This window comes from Nicotiana tabacum, chromosome 11 (genome assembly GCF_000715075.1).
Source record: "Nicotiana tabacum cultivar K326 chromosome 11, ASM71507v2, whole genome shotgun sequence".
In the NCBI taxonomy this organism is placed as follows: domain Eukaryota; kingdom Viridiplantae; phylum Streptophyta; class Magnoliopsida; order Solanales; family Solanaceae; genus Nicotiana; species Nicotiana tabacum.
Genome location: NC_134090.1, coordinates 126,455,788 through 126,471,713, shown reverse-complemented (window position 1 = coordinate 126,471,713; position 15,926 = coordinate 126,455,788).

The following is a 15,926-nucleotide window of genomic DNA, read 5'->3' as shown; positions in this document are numbered from 1 at the left end:
GATGACTCGGATGTGTTGACTGTCGATGACAGTCCTCGAGTATTCGGGGGTGCATTTGCGTTCTGGCTCTTGAGCTATTTCCCGTAGGATTATAAGTACAGAGCTCGTATAATAGTAGACTTTTTCGAGACACGAAGTGTTTTTGATAAAAACAGAATGCTTCTTCACATAATTGATACATGCGTACATGTTTTGTCGTCGGGGCTCGACTATTCTATATGGACACGGTTCATCTGACGGTTTGACCTATTACAAAGTTCTCCTATCGAAGCCCTCTTAGGCGTGAAGTATTTTCCTCAAAAATATAACCTCCGAGGGTGATGCCCCCAGTATTCGAGGTTGTTTGAAAAGAAGCCTTGGATACTTTTGATTTCTCCTTAGGTAGCATATAGTTGTTGCCTCATTAAAAACCTTGCCGGTAAAACCCATTTAGGACAAAATCCGATCTAAGGGAAAAAGAGTGCAACGCATGCTTCATAACCTAAGGCCTTCATGTAAAAAGGTGCCTTCAGTAGCTTCGATTGAACACCTGCAATGGGTTAGTTTCAAATTCAAATGGACAAAAACAGAAAGTCATATCTTAGCAATAGTATCGTTTGAGTAGTGATACGTTCCAATTGTTTGGCAGTTGTTCACCTTCCATTGTGCTAAGTTTGTAAGATCCTTTTCCGACAACTCCGAGGACTCGGTATGGACTTTCACAATTAGGGCCTAGTTTCCCTTCGTTCGGGTCTCGATTGTTGAGGGTGACTTTTCGTAGAGCTAAGTCCCCGACTCTGAAGTGTCTAAGGTTGGTCCTCTATTGTAGTATCTCTTGATTCTTTACTTTTACGCGGCCATCTGAACAAGTACTGCCTCTTGTTTTTCATCTAATAGCTCGAGGCTGGTGTTCATAGCCTCGTGATTTGACTCCTCCGATGCATGTCAAAACTTGGCGATGGGTTCTTCGACCTCTATAGGGATAAAGGCTTCGGATCCATATACTAAAGCAAACGGAGTGGCCCATGTGCTAGACTTCCATGTTGTCCGATACGCCCAAAGGACCTCGGGTAGAATTTCTCTCCATTTTCCCTTTGCATCGTCCAACCTTTTCTTCAGGTTTTGAATGATAGTTTTGTTTGTCTATTTGGCCTGCCCATTTCCAGTTGGGTGGTATGGTGTTGATAAGATCCTCTTTATCTTGTTTGCTTCGAGGAACTCTGTCACCTTGCTGCCGATGAATTGTTTTCCATTGTCACATACAATCTCGGTAGGTATCCCGAACCGACATATGATGTGGTCCCAGATAAAGTCAATAACTTCCTTTTCTCTGAACTTCTCGAAGGCCTGTGCTTCCACCCATTTAGAAAAGTAATCAGTCATAAATAAAATAAATTTAGCTTTACCTGGGGCCATTGGTAGGGGGCCGACTATGTCCATCCGCCATTTCATAAAAGGCCACGGGGATAGGACCGAGTGGAGCTATTCTCCGGGCTGATGGATCATCGATGCAAACCGTCGACATTTATCATATTTTTTGACAAACTCCTTAGTATTTTTTTCCATGTTGTCCCAGTAATACCCTGCTCTGATAATTTTGTGAATCAAAGACTCGGCGCCGGAGTGATTCCCACAAGTACCTTTGTGGATTTCTCGTAGAACATAATCGGTATCCCCCAGCCCTAAACATACCGCTAATGTCCCATCGAACGTTCTTCTGTATAATGTTCCATCCTCATCTAATACAAACCTAGCAGCCTTGGTTCGTAAGGCCATCGATTCTTTATGGGCCAATGGGAGTTTTCCATTTTCAAATAATCGATGTACTTATTCCTCCAGTCCCAAGTCAAACTTTTGAATTTATTTCGGCATGACCTTCCTCGATCACAGATCTTAATAACTAAACAACAGTCCTCGGAACAATGTCATCTTCTTGGACCGACGATCCCAGATTTACAAGCGCATCGGCCTCACTATTTTGCTCTCGAGGCACATGCAATGTCACCTGTAGTTTGTCTAAGTGCTTCTACATTCTATCTTCTCGAACCTCGAAACTCTTGTTTACTTGGTTCGTCACCAATAGAGAGTCACATTTGGCCTCAATGACCTCTTCCCTCAAGCTCTTATCTAACTCGAGACCTACAATCATGGCCTCGTACTCGGCCTTATTGTTAGTCAATCTTGAAGTTTTGATAGATTGTCTAATAGTACTACATGCTGGTGGCTTTAAAACAATGCTAAGTCTTGACCCTTTCACATTCGAGGCACCGTCTGTGATAAGGGTCCATACCCCCAAAGATGTACCCGATCCCAGCAGAAGTTCTTTTTCTACTTCGGGTACGAGGGTCGACGTAAAATCGGGCACGAAGCCAGACAAGATTTGGGACTGGATAGCCGTTCGGGGTTGATATTCGATATCGTACCCCCTTAGTTTGACTGCCCACTTGGACAATTGACCCGACAATTCGGGCTTATGCAAGATATTTCGGAGAGGATAAATGGTTAATACACATATGGGATGACATTGAAAATATGGCTTTTAGTTTCTAGATGCGCTGATCAATGCAACTGCTAATTTTTCTAAGTGAGGGTATCTAGTTTCAGCATCTCCCAGAGTTCGACTTACATAATAAATAGGGAATTGTGTACCTTTCTCTTCTCGGACTAGTACTCCACTTACCGCTATCTAGGACACTGCCAAACATAGGTAAAGCTTTTCATCTACCTTTAGGGTGTGAAGCAAAGGTGGGCTCGATAGATATGGTTTCAATTCTTCTAAGTCTTGTTGGCATTCCGGGGTCCATGCGAAGTCCTTTTTCTTTTTGAGCAAGGAAAAGAACCTATGGCTTCGATCCGACGACCTCGAAATAAATCGACCCAAGGCGGCTATTAGTCCGGTTAGTCTTTGCACGACGTTGAAACTATCCACGATGGTGATATCTTTGATGGCCTTGATTTTATCGGGGTTGATCTCAATTCCTCGATTAGATACCATGAAGCCGAAAAACTTTCCCGAGCCAACTCCCAAAGCACATTTTTCCAGGTTAAGCTTCATGTTGTACTTCCTCAAGATTTTGAACATTTCCTGCAAATGAGTTAAATGGTATCTCTGCATGCAAGGACTTAATTAACATATCGTCAATGTAAACTTCCATTGTTTTACCTATCTATTCCTCGAACATCTTGTTAACTAGACATCGATATGTGGCTCCAGCATTTTTTATCCCGAAGGGAATTACATTGTAACAGTAAGTTCCAAACTTAGTGATAAATGAGGTCTTTTCCTGATCCTCTAGGTCCATCTGAATTTAATTATATCCGGAGTAGGCGTCGAGAAAAGTTAGAATCTCGTGGAAAGCCGTGGCATCGATCATACGATTGATGTTAGGCAGTGGAAAAGAGTCTTTAGGGCATGCTTTGTTCAAATCCTTGTAATCTACGCACATTCTGAGCTTGTCTCCCCTTTTAAGAACTACAACTACATTGGCTAACCATTCGGGGTACTTTACCTCCCAAATAGACCCTATTTTAAGAAGTTTGGTTACCTCATCCTTTATGAATGTATGTTTCACCTCGGACCGGGGCCTTCTCTTTTGCTTCACCAGTTTGAACCTAGGGTCGATGCTTAGCCGGTGTGTTGTTATTTCTAGTGGAATTCCTGTCATATCTAAATGGGACCAAGCAAAGCAATCCATATTATTGAAAAGAAATTGAATGAGTTTTTTCTGAGTTCGGGGGTTAATCCCGGTCCCAGGTATACCTTTCTTTCGGGCATATATTCGATCAATATGACCTGCTCCAGTTCCTCAATCGTTGACTTAGTTGCATCGGACTCTTTTGGAACGACGAACGTTCGAGGAGTAAGGAAATCCTCTTCTTCTTCCTGGATTAACCGTTCCTCTAGCTAGATCGGGACTGGGATCGTTGATTGTTATTTGTCCGCTGGCTTCTTACCTTTGCTGTTCGACTTTTCCGAGGTCGAAGGCTCTATTACCGGCGTCACTTCATCGATTGCAAACATCTCCTCTGCATCATGTTATTCACCATAGACCATTTTCACCCCATCCTCTATTGGGAATTTCATCATCTGGTGAAGGGTCGAAGGTACTGCCCTCATATTGTGGATATATGGCCTCCCGAGAAGTGCATTATATCTCATGTCGCCTTCTATGACATGGAATTTTGTATCTTGTATGGTCCCGGCTATGTTTACTGGTAAGATGATTTGCCATGTTGAAGCCATTTATGACCCGGGATGCAGGTACAATCTGATCTTGCAGGCTGAGCTGTTCTATGACTCTCGATCTAATTATGTTTGCTGAGCTACCTGGATCCACTAAAACACGTTTAACCTGAATTTTATTTAAAAGGATAGAAATTACCAGGGCGTCGTTGTGCGGCTAAGATATGCCTTCTGCTTCTTTGTCATAGAACGATAAGGCGTCCTCAGTCGCATAGCTCCGAGTCTATTTTTCTCTGGTGATTGATACCTTAGTGCGTTTGAATACAGGTCTTTGGGGGACATCGACTCCGCCAACGATCATGTGGATTACATGTTGTGGTTCTTCTTGCTTATTTTTCCTTGTATCTCATTCCCTGAAGTGATTCTTAGCTCGATCACTTAGAAATTCTCAAAGGTGACCCTCGTTGAAAAACAAAGCTACCTCCTCTCTTAGCTGCTGTTTACCGTGAAAATGGTAACAATAATTAAATTTATAAATTGGATTCTAAAAATACGTGATCTATTCTCGAGCTAGTTGTTTAGAGCAGATGATGCTAAGAATGTGGAGCTTAATGATGAAAGGCAAGCTAAAATGAGGCAGTAACCAAGCCGAGGGGCTTGTAGCCCGGATGCAAGATTGGTCGATGGGGGACCTCGGGGTCGATGTCAGGGTTGAGCTTGAGGTACCTGGGATAGTCGGGAATGGGATAACAGTTAGATTATGATCAAGCAAAGCTTTATATGGCCAATATCAAGCGATAGATAAAGAACAAGTAGGAAAGCAATAAATATTAAAGTAGCCTCAGGCCAGTGAGAACGAGAGAGTTTAGAAAGAAGAGAGAGAGAGAGAGAGAGAGATATTATTGCACTTGTGGAGAAAATGTAGCAACATCATCCCTCTATAAGGTAGTGCGAGTTCCCTTTATATAGGAGGGGAACCCGACTACTAGTACATGGGCATTAATTATAAAGTACGGATATGGGATGGCTTGACGCGACCCTTCAGCATAGGCTCTGGATAGGCCGGCCCTGTCAAACATAGCCGTGTGCCTTGGGAGCTTCCCTCTATCCTGGCTTCGATCTTCGTCTTCCCTGAGTCGGGCCTCGACAAGCCCCGATGGAGGGGGTTCGTTCGTGGCTCCACGCCCTCGGGGTCTCGAGGAATTCTTCCGAAATGTCTTAATAGCGAGAAATTAAGTCCTCTGATTTTCGCCACATACAAATAGTCTCCGTGTTTCCCAGAACGAAGCGAAGGGAAATGATTCTAATACTTGACTCTTCGAGCTTCTTACAACGACGTCACACCAGCAATGCAACCTGTAGCACGAGCTTTGTGGCAACCGGGGCATCCCATGGATCTGTGTATTTCGACTTCATTCGACGCACTGCCAATTCCCGTTGTCTAGGGTGGTTGTACCACAGTTGAATTGGTTTTTCAAGAATGCAATAACTGCGTCCGTCGGTCAATCTTCCAAAACCTCGATGACCATGTGGTAACACCTATAAATGGGGGTGCCTTGGTGTTGTTTTTCCTATCCCAGTGACTTCACTGGCTCATTTTCCCATTATCTCTTATCATCTTCTTCTATCCTTGAACAACATGCTTGGGGCTCATGGCCTCAAGGCTATTTGGCGAACCTCCCTTAGATTGTGTTGTGGTCTTTTGCCGGGGATTCCCTTTGTCGAGCACAATCATGATTTCCTGTTGTTGTTGTGGTCGTTGACATGTTTGCGGTGGCTGTTGCTGTTGGCCCGAGATGGTGACGGCGGGGAGTCAGTTTCTCCCTATGTAGACAGCCGTTCAGACTATGCACCGCTGCTCACTCTCCTACTGGTCCTGGTGTGGCACTTCATCCATTGGATTTTTTCTTTCCCAAGGGATAAAGTGGAACTACCGGCTGTTGAGGCTGGGGCCCACCGAATCTTTAACCTTTGGCTTCGGCGGGCCATGTCTCTTTTCTCTGCCTCATCTGCATCCCCTCCATTTCCTCTTCTTCATCTTCTCCAGCGGGAATCCCTCAGGGGATTGAGCTGGGAACCTAGAGGAGGTGGCGGTCGAAGGGGTCGCCTTCGGGATGTGTGCTCGAGGGGGCGGCGCTCGAGGATGCTGATATCGGAGATGGATTTTTGAGGGTGGACCGGTCCCTCGGGCTTCATCGCATGTACATCCTTCCGTTCCTCCGTCTTAGGTTTAGAGAACCTCTATAGGCTTTTGTAATTGTATGTAAGGACCCCTCGAGGGCTGTTGTACATGGATGTTTATGAATATGAATATACCCCATTGACTTCTGCTTTCGATTCTTGCCTTGTAATTGCATGCTCTCATGACCTTTGAGGCCCTTTGAATGTCTTCCTTTACTGTTGACCGCTGATATCTAACACAGGTGCGAGCGTTCTTTCCGATCCTTTGCCAATCGACGTGGCTTTTTTCTGAGCCCCTCATCGTACCTCGGACCAAGCCTGAATAGATCAGATAGGTTCGGGATGTCGGGCTCTCTGATTTGTAAGGAGATAATATGCTGAGCTTTGGAGCTTTTCGAAAATGTTATCCTGAATGAAGGTCAGCTTTGCGTACCTGGGGGTCCCTTTTGATCTTGATACAGATAGCTTTTTAAAGCGTGTAGGATAGACTTCTGTTGAGGAGTTGCTTGTACTTAGGCACTGCCTCGAGCCCTCATGGAGCTTTTGTGATCGGAGCTTCCCGTGTTTATTCCTCTTTTATAAAAGGGAACCATGGGACCGGGTACTGCCTTGAGTCGAGTGATGGCGTTGAAAGCTTCGCGAAGTCCGACTTCTATTTAGCGGGGATCCTTGAGGTAGAATGCTGCCTCGAAATTGGAGATAATACGGCCGACTCCTTGAGTCCTGGCTTCTTGTTGAAGGATGCTTGCGGTATCGGGTATCACCCCATCGATTTGTATCGAGGCTGTTGGCTTCCCGGGACTCACTCCGGGTAGGCGAGTCATCGATGCTTCTCGCATATATGTGGGCCGGCTTCGGCTTCTTTGAAAGACCTCACTATTTTGGATAGCTGCCCTCCCCCTTTGGCATAGGGTTCTTCATTTATTCAGGTGCAAAAAGCGTTGGTGCACGTCCTTGCCATGATCTGTTAGTTTTACCATAGTCATGGCAACCACTTCTAGGCCGGCCCGGCAGGGAGTGGGGAGTGCTGCTCCCGACGCTTAGGATCCGTGGGAGTTTGCTCTGAAGATCGTGTCTTTGATAAGAGAGGAACATCTGGAGATGGCGAGGAGATATTGTGGATGGAGCGAGGGGATAACGCTGCAAGTGCTTTACCCGGGTGAGAGTATTACGGACTCCACTGATGGATTCTTGAGCGTATACCTATATCCTTTTGCATTTGGCCCCCTTGATAGGGTCGTGCTTGATTTTTGCTTGGAGTACCGGGTTACTTTGGCACAGATACATCAGTCATTTTGGCGAGTGGTGCTGATGATAAGGTTCTTTGCAGAGAAGGCCGGGATTGAATTCACGCTTAACCACCTCGTCAGGCTATACTGACCCTTTCACCACCAAGGCATGCTAACCCTAAGGTGCCATTCATCCTTGCCCTTTGTTGTCAATGACGAAGAAGACGGGGATAGAGAGTGGGCTAGTTAGTTTATTCGGGTCTGAACAGCCGACATTATCCCTGTGGAGCTTTTTCCATTTCCCGAGGGATGGAATTATGCACGTGAGCGGAGCGTCTCGTACTTTTTCAGATTTTGCCGATAGCAAAAATCAGTTGAGTAATCGTGTTTGTTCCCTTTTTGCAGCAACTTCATGGATGCCGGGCGAAGTTCTTGACTTGCCCGGCTAGATCCGGAGGCTGGTGACCCATTCGACCTGCAATGAGCGTCGGTGGCGAGTTGTATTCCATATCAGATGGGCAGCGAAATACCAAGGTATGCGCGCACACTTCCTTTGCCTTGGCCTTCGTATATTTGAGGTCATATTTCCCTCCTTTCTTTTGTACCGAATTTGCCGTTTGCAGGTATCAAGTGGTTCTTCGGGATGAGGCAGTGCTCTTTCGAAGGGGAGAAGGAGGCATCAGCCTCCGAGCCGAGGGATGACGGTGATAAATAGGTTTGGTACCCGCAGTGTGATGGAGATTTTAGTGGCGCTGAACGGGCCCATGTCTTCAAGGAGAGGGCATCATCCGAGCCTGCTATTTTCAGAGTGTCTGATTCCCGAGCGGCAGTTCCTCTGAGTGAATATGCTTTGCCCGAGGTTGGTTCTCCTTAGGCCGAAGAGGCAGGATCAATAGGAGTGTGCTCTGACTTCGAGGAAGTCCATTGGCTTCACTTCGTGGTGAGCTTAGGCGCAATTTTCCTGTATTCCGTGTCCTCCTCCCTTTATTGAGTTTTTCCTATGTAGGCCTGTGATGAGCTTATGTCTGAGCTGCTCCGTCAATGGTCCAGGCTTCAAAAATTTCTAGACGAGGGCGAGTCCCTTAGGCTCCTTAGCGAGGAGAAGGAGGTTGAGTTGTTGCATTGGCGATACGAGGCGTACCAGAGCTCCAATTATGAGAGCTATTTGATGGAGCAGGTAACCTTTTGTAGCACGTGGTTCGATCCTTTTGGACCTTATGGTTAACCCCTTTTGTTATTTTAGTTGCAGAAAAAGACTAAGGCCTCGAAGTGCCTCAAGGGCGACATCGACCGCGTCAAAACTGCTTTTGGTGAGCTAAGGGCTCAAGTGCAAGCTCAAGCTTTAGAGGAGACAAGAGCCTCGGCCAAGGTCCCTGCCTTTGAAGCCCAACTCCGCTTGGCTCGTGACAACGCCAACATTCAAGGGGATATGATTGGGAAACTTGAATCTGATCTCTCAAAGATTAGAGCTGAGATAATCGATGCACGGGCTGAAGTGGTACTAAGCCGAACCAAGGCTGATCAGGAGATGGCGATTCGTATGAAGGACGTTGCTGATACCCAAGCCGAGCTGAAGCGAGCCCTCGACCAGGAGAAAAGGGTCAAGGAACATGTTCATTGCAAATACCGAAGAGAGGTGCTCGAGGAGATCGGTGCAAGGGGCTTCATTCTCTCAGAGGAATTGGCTCGAGCAAGGGCAGACGAGCATGACGCTCGGTCACTTCTTGCGAATGTCGCGGAGAGCAAATCTGGCAAGTTATATCCCTTTGGAGCGGAGTGTAGATTTTGCCTCTTTTCCGCTTTGTATTTGATACTTATAGAGCATGTTTGTAGATGGAGAGTGCGCCTTCTTTGCGTATGTAAGATAAGAGGAAACTTGAAGCCTTATTTCTTCAGTATCTCTTTCTGTACTTCTTTTGACTAGGCGGGTTGGTTTCGGTGTTTGGCGGGACCCTCGTAGGTCCGAAACTGATCAGGCAGGCCTGGAGGCTTTTAAGTAGGATCCTTGACGTGAGCAGGCGTTGGGGCCTCTGTGTTTTGCCCAGCTGTTTAGTCTTAGTCTTCGAGTCAGGCATTGACTCGAGCTTGCCCAACCTTAAATATTTTATGCCCGTGCGGGCAGATAGTGATTGTTCTTATTTCTTGCCCTTGGACATTTGCCGTTTCAACTATTTTGGGTCCAGTCTCCTAGTCACATCGTGCTTCAAACTTTAATTGAACCTCAAGTTCTTTTCTGCCTGCATGAGCGGATAACGATGGCCTTTTGTGCTTAGGGTCGAAGTGACCTTACAGGCGCGTGGCCCAGAGGCTCACTCGGCTGGCGACTGTAGCATTTATGTCATACCTTTAGGCATATTGCAGTTTAACTATTTTGGTTCCAGTCTCCGAGTCGCGTTGCGACTCGAGCTTTAATTGACCCTTAAGCACTTTCAATTTTCAGACCGGCAGTAGTGCCTCTTACGCTGTTTTAGTCATTGAGACCTTTTAATATGTGGCCTAGAGGCTTGCATAGTTAACTATTTTGGATCCGGTCTCCGAATCGGGTTACAATTCGAGCTCATTTTAATCCTTAAGTTATCAATTTTCAAGCTGGCGACAATGGCTCTTATGCTGTTTGGTCATAGAGACCTTTTAGTGTGCGTCCCGGAGGCTCGTTTGGCTGGCGAAATGGCTCTTACGCTATTTTTCCCGTGGGATTTTTCTAGGCTTTGTTTTCCGCTCGTTAAGGTCTTTTGAAATAATTTTTCCTGACCCGTCGTTGGTTCCGGAGGAACCTCGATTTCAAGTCATTATCGACAATGTTCGAGCACCTCAGAAGGTTCATAGCTCGTAGTCTGAGTAGGTCGAAGCCTTGTGATCTGGAGCTGACATGGTCGAAGCTCATTTTTTGCCTGTTGATGGAAGCCTGTTTTAACCGGTTCTTTCTGAAGTATATTCGAAGTAGTGGCCTGCGATTTTTGTTTAGCGACAGTCAGGCGTCCTCGAGTCATGTTAATTTGGCTATATCAGCAGTTCTGACCATAGTCATATGTGTTTGGCCGGAGCCATTTTTGCTCCCGAGTAATAGTTTAGGCGCTTACACCGAGGGTATGCACTTTCGGAATTCTTACAAATGCGACGTATAGCCTAAACTTCGAGATTTTCATGCATGTTGAGGTCTTACAGTTTGTCATGCCTATCGACGTCTTACAGTTTGTCATGCATGTTGAGGTCTTAAAGTTTTTGTTGCAATGTAGAATAGATCTGGTTACGCCGAGTCTTCCAGCTAGGGGTCTTGCAGTTTTGAGTTTTCCAGTACATGGCGATTAATGACAGTCTCCGAGTCATCGAGTTTGTTTAAGCTCAAAGGCCACTTTTCGTGAGCTCGGAGTTGCCTTGCAGGGGCTTTATGATCCCGGAGTTCCGACCTTGGGGTCGTGCGGGTGCCAAATTGTTGGCTTTAAGTCTCTGAGTATTTCAAGATGCATTTGATGGAGGGGTCCCTGCTGGGAGTATACTGAGGTTTCCTTGTTTGGCGTATGAGATGCTGAAAATATATCTTTTTATTACTTGGCATAAATACACATTGTTTCATTGTCGTGAGCTCGGCCCGCGCGGGCGCGGGTCCTTTGACCATTCGATCTGGTACATAATCCACTATTGAAACTTAGTCTGACTTTTCCTGGTCCTTCCGATGGGATGGTGCCCTTAAAAGAATATCATCGCTCATCATTTGTCTGTAGGAGAAAGTTTGTGATCTTGTCGGATCCTCCTCCGGGGGTACATTGCTCCACTAATAATCTTGCTAGCGAGACCCTCTTTGGGGGAAAATTTGATCGAGGGAAGAGAGCGCGGCGGGCCCTGCTAAGGCCTTGGGATTTCTGGGCAGAGTTAGAACTTCTGAATGTCCCGGCTGGTTGTCTGTATATAGGTTAGTGCAAAAATAACAAAGGAGTGAAGTAGTTCTTCTTTACCACGATATGTGTAGGCGACGTTTCGAGGTTTGGTACATTCCTGCCCTCTCGAGGTGCGAGCCCTAATACAGCCCTCCCCTGTGTTTAATAAGGCTTGGCCGAAGATGTGATTGGTTTACCCTTTGATCCTTCCGAGGGTGTAGGCATCAATGCCGGCGATGCGCCATATGGTGGGGAATTTCCCCTTGTCGCGTACTGCTCCCTATAGACTTATTTTAATTCTGCCCTTTGCATGGGATTTCATTATTTTGGCGAAATGGAGTTAACGCTGTCTCCCGGCAGTGAGCCCGCGACCATCTAAATAAGACATTCGTACCTTGCACCTTCTTTGATGGTACATAGCCTGGCGTCCCAGCTCGAGCTTAGATGGGCTGTATCGAGAGAACGGTCTTCCTACTTGTTGTGGTGATCGTCGTTTGGAATCCGTCAAAGATTTAGGGTACGGGAGCGATTTGGTTCATTAGTTAGAACCGCCCCATTGACTTTGGCCCGACGTCGTTGGTATGCTTGATCGAACCACCTGTATTCATGAACACATGTTTTATTTGGAATAGATCAAATGAGGGAGAGGGTTACCAATGCATCAGTGTGGGGCCGAGGCGAAGTCTCGATGTCCTTTCCTCTAGATGTAAGGGTGTCCTTTGGAATATATCCCTGGACCCGTTCTTCTCTGGTGACGGACATTTTTACTTTTCATTTTATGAGTCCTCAGAGGGTATCGCCGCTCTTCCACTGTCGTGGTAATACGCCTCGATTTGCTTGCGTAGTTATTCCTGGTTGCCTTCCTCCCTTGAGGCTGGATTCGAGCCTGATCGCTCGGCAGTACTTGGTGGCGATTTTTATTTAGTAGCACAGCCGTTGTTCTCCTGAGATGATGGCCATTTTTGACTCCATGGTCGCGCGCGCCCTGCGGTTCCCGCGCCAAGTTGCAGTTCCTTTGGAGGGGTCTTGGTCGAATAGGTCTGAGTCGTTCGGCGTCCCTGGTTTCGCTTATGGTGATCACGATGTTTGGTATAGCAATGCTGAAATCTCACTCTGCTGGGTGGGGTACCCCCGCTGAACATGCCTCGTCGATTCTGGTTCAGCTGAAGATTCCTCGAGGATGTTGCGCCCAAGCCATTTCTAGATCGTTGCGAGGTAGGTTGCATCTTTCGGCGTTCCTCCTATCCGCGACGCATGGATGGTACCTCCATTTGTTTGGCATTAGTTTCTCTGCCAGGAGCCTGCTTGGGTATACCGAGCCTAAGGAGGCTCCCGAATGGTCATCTACGGCCCTGATTCGTGGCTGGTGCCAGGTATGGGCATCCGACCAGATCTCGGCTGGGTATCTGATCAAGCTTCTTTTGAAATGTCCTGGAGTCATCGGGCATGGTTTGTTTAGGCTTTGGGAGAAGGCCTGTGTTGCCCAGTCATCCAAAATCGGGGGTGATCTCATTCGTTCTATTATGGAATGAGGCGCGACTTCCTGTGGCATTTCATTCTTTCTTTGTTAGGCCTCAGATGCGTCGGGCTCTCCCGTTGCTGCTTCAATGGCATCGACGTGTGCCTCTACGGAGGAATATGCTGGTACAGTAAGCAAGTTTGTGAGGTCAAGCACTAGGCTACGGCGCCACATCATGGTTCCTTTTGAGAATGTTTCCCCGAATTCCTCAACGAGACGGGGTCGAACTCATCATCTTGAAGGTCGCTGCCTTTTCCCGCGCATGTGTAAGCGGTGGTGTGCTCGTCGGGATCCGAGGTCCTGTCGTGCTTAGGGAGTTCCGCGTTTCGGATTTCCGTAAGACAGGTTCCGGGACCGCTTCCTGGGGGGACAACTGTTGCATGAACTTCCACGAACCTGACTCGACCTCTTGGAGAGATCCCCAAGCATTTTTGCTATGGCAGGGTCCATTATCGATCCGTTGTTGCTTGATCTCTCGGGTATTCGTTCGGCGAGGGGAGATATTTCCGGCGCTACCGTGCTGGGAGTCTTCGGATGGCTCTGCAACTGAGCGATAGCCAACTGTTGTGCCTGCAACATTTCAAAAATATCGCGAAGACTAACTTCATGTGTTTCCCAAGTCGGGGTTTATTGGGCTTCCTGTCGGTCGATATGTTGTATGCTCCCATCGGTGTGCGAGGCTTCGTCGACCTGCTGCGCACCTTGCAAACCCGCATTCGCTGGAATTGGCCCGTATTCATTATCGGGGTTCTGCGGCATCGCGCCAACCACTAGAACAACCACACCGTTTCCGCCATGATTTTCGGGGTAATTTTTCTCGACTCTGTTTACCGAGCCAGACATTTTGACCTGAAATCAAGAGATCTTTGCAAAAGAAAAAGTGTGAAAGATAACGTGCGTTTTTGCAATGAAACCAACAAGAAAATAATCACTATTATTTTTAGCCCCACAGTGGGCGCCAAACTGTTTACCGTGAAAATGGTAATAACAATTAAATTTATAAATGGCATTCTAAAAATATGTGATCTATTCTCGAGATAGTTGTTTAGAGCAGATGATGCTAAGAATGTGGAGCTTAATGATGAAATGCAAGCTAAAATGAGGCAGTAACCAAACCGAGAGGCCTGTTGCTCGGATGCAGGACTGGTCGATGGGGGACCTCGGGGTCGATGTCAGGGCCGAGCTTGAGGTATTGGGGATAGTCAGGAATGGGATAACAATTAGATTATGATCAAGCAAAGCTTTATATGGCCAATATCAAGAGATAAATAAAGAACAAGTATGAAAGCGATAAATATTAAAGTGGCCTCGAGCTAGTGAGAACGAGAGAGTTTAGAAAGAAGAGAGAGAGAGAGAGAGATAAATTATTGCACTTGTGGAGAAAATAGAGCAACATCAGCCCTCTATAAGGTAGTGTGAGTTCCCTTTATATAGGAGGGAACCCGGATACTAGTACATGGATATTAATTATAAAGTATGGAGATGGAACGGCTTGACGCGACGCCTCAGCATAGGCTCTGGATAGGACGGCCCTGTCAGACTTAGCCGTGTGCCTTGGGAGCTTCCCTCTGTCCTGGCTTCGATCTCCGTCTTCCCTGAGTTGGGCCTCAGAGCCCTGAGGGAGGGGGTTCGATTGTGGCTCCACGCCCTTGGGGTCTCGAGGCATTCTTTCAAAATGTCTTGATAGCGAGAAATTAAGTCCTCTAATTTTGGCCGCATACAGCTGCCTGCAATCTTCGGTTCTATGACCGCGTGTGCCATGATACTTGCAAATCAAGTTGGGTTCCTTTGAGAAGGATCAGTTTGTATGGGCTTGGGCCACCTAGTGTCTTTGATCCTTCCAATAGCTCACACGATCCCAGATGCATCTACACTGAAGTTATACTCTAAAAATCGAGGTGCCTCCGCGGGGTTGGTATGCTTATCGAATTCGCTCTTACTCATGAGTCCTCGAGAACTTTGGCCTCGATCAATTCTCCGATCATTCCGAGGAGCGTTACGATCTGAGTTGTTGTTTCTTCGATAGACATATGACTGATATCGTTCTTTGTTGAATCTAGATTCCCTATCTATATACCTCGGGGCTTAGCCACCAGCCTATTAGGATGAACTGAGCCTGAGGGAGCTCCCAACTAGTCGTCCTCGACCCTAATCTTTCACTGGTAACGGTTATGTATGTTCGACCACATCACATCTGGATACTCAATTAGATTTTGCTTTATTTATCGAGATGCAATCGAACTGTTTCCATTCAAACCCTGCATAAAAGCTTGTACTGCCTAGTCATCCGAGACTGGTGGTAGTTCCATGCACTTCATCTGAAACCTAGACACGAACTCTCTCAACATCTCGTCGTTCCTTTGTTTTATCTTGAAGACGTCCGATTTCCCCGTTGCCACCTTTATGGCCCCGGCGTGTGCTTTCACGAAGGCATCTGCTAACATAGCAAATGAATCAATAGAGTTAGGAGGCAAGTTGTGGTACCAAATCATAGTTCCTTTCGATAGTGTTTCTCCAAACGTTTTCAACAAAACTGATTCGATTTCATTATCATTCAAGTCATTTCCTTTGATCCTATAAGTGTATGAAGTAATATGCTCGTTAAGGTCGGTTGTCCCGTTATATTTGGGTATATCGGGCATGCAAAACTTTTTGGGAATGGGCATCGGAGCCACGCTCTGAGGGAATGGTTTTTGTATGAACTTTTTGGCATCTAAACCTTTCAAAACTGGAGGTGCCCTCGGTATTCGGTCAACACGGGAGTTATAAGTCTCCACCTTTTTATCATTGTCCTCAATCTTCTTTTCCCCGAACACGATCCTCTTAGTGAGCTATCCGAGCATCCTCATACTAGTGGGGTCAATCCCCGAGTCATTTCTGTTCGACCTCTTTGGTGCTGGTTTAGCACGTCAAGTGTTTTCATGTTCAGCTACAGTCAGAGTCTTATTCTGACTTCGAAG